This window comes from Macadamia integrifolia, chromosome 13 (genome assembly GCF_013358625.1).
Source record: "Macadamia integrifolia cultivar HAES 741 chromosome 13, SCU_Mint_v3, whole genome shotgun sequence".
Lineage (NCBI taxonomy): Eukaryota > Viridiplantae > Streptophyta > Magnoliopsida > Proteales > Proteaceae > Macadamia > Macadamia integrifolia.
Window position 1 is genome coordinate 13044649 of NC_056569.1, and position 1715 is coordinate 13046363.

Below are 1715 nucleotides of genomic sequence, written 5' to 3' on the forward strand. Positions count from 1 at the left end.
AAAAAAGAACCGAGAAGAATAGAAGGAGAGAAGAAAGAAGAAGAAAAAGAAGAGGAGAGAGTCGACGAAGAAAAGAACAGAAGAAGAAAAGAGAAAGCAAGAGAAAGATAAGTTGATAGAGAACCCTTAGGGAAGGGAGGGGAAATCAGAGTAGAGAGGGGGAAAAGGAGAATCACACTCACACATTCATTCAATAGTCAAATTGCTCTCTCTGAATCTTCAATCGATTACAACCAATATATAGGAAAATAGGAACATGAAATTATAAACTTAACTAGAATGGAAACTAGCTTAAACTAGGAAACAACTATAAAAAAGAAACCAAAGCAAGGAAATAAATCTTACTCCTACGTTCAAGTGTGGAAAATAAAAGTATGAAATAAAATACTAAGTAAACTACTAATTTTATTTCCAACCCATTGTTGGACCAAAACCCTGGGCTGGACCGGTTCTTCTTGGCTCTTGGCTTCCAAAGCCGGTCATGCTGGTCCAACCAAGAAAGGGCAGTCGTATCTGCATCAACTCTCCTCCTTTGAAAAGAACTCGACTCTGTCGAGTTAGGAAAAGGACCGAGGAGACCGTCTGAAGGAATACGCTGAATGAGGAACAATCCCACCATCTTCTTGAACTTAATTTCAGGGAGATCTTTGGCAGGATGAAACTTCATAGTCTTGTTGGCATGCTTGAAGGCATAGGTATTGGCATAGCCACAATGTTGTACTTTCTTATCAAATAACCAAGGTCGACCAAGAAGGATATGGCACACCTTCAGAGGCAGAACATCACATTGGACTGTATCCTTAAATCCACCAATAGAATATGTGACCAAGCACTTATCTGTGATTTTGAGATTAGTGTTGTTCACCCAAGCAACCTTGTAAGGATTAGGATGTGGTTCTGTATTCAATCCCAGCTTACGAACTACATCTTCACCAAGGTTAGCAACTGATCATTGCACTTCACACGAGTCTGAAAAATACTACTGCAGCGCCAATCTTCATTTTCAGTGGCCTTCTGAGTGGTCAACACATGACAAATGACATAAAAAGGATGTTGGTCATCGTCACTGAGAGTGTCATTGACTTCATCTGTTGCACGCTCTTCTCTTAAATCAACTGTGTCAGAACCAAGTTATTATTCGGGAATATATGGTATAAGAGAATCCTTATCAATAAAAGCAACCAAACGGCTAGGACATTGAGCACTGATATGTCCAAATCCATGGCATGAGTAGCACCGAACTGTAATTTTGAAGAATCAGAAGGTTTATCTGAACCACACCGAGTGGGTGAGTATGGGCGAATAGGCCTTGAAGATGACATTTCAGAGACATGTTGAGGTGGAGAATACGACCGACTAGGTCGTGAAGAAGCCATAGATGTAGCACTTGCCTGTGGCTTGCTAGATGACCTCTCTTGGGTAGGAGACTGTTGCCAAACGGAACTAGTACCTCGAGAAAAAGTATCTGCAAAATTTCTTCGATTGTATGGGCGTTTCAGACTTTCCTCAACCTGATATGCTACTTGTACGGCGTCTTCCATTGTAGGTCGTCGACTAGATGCAAGGGCAGCACTAAGTTGAGGGTGCAAACCATTGCAAAATTGGGCCACTAAGACTTCTTCATCCCACTCAAAGTCAGAACGAGTGGCCAAATAATAAAATCTAGCAACATTCTCTTCAACGGTCAAATTCTCTTGTTTCAACTGTACAAACCT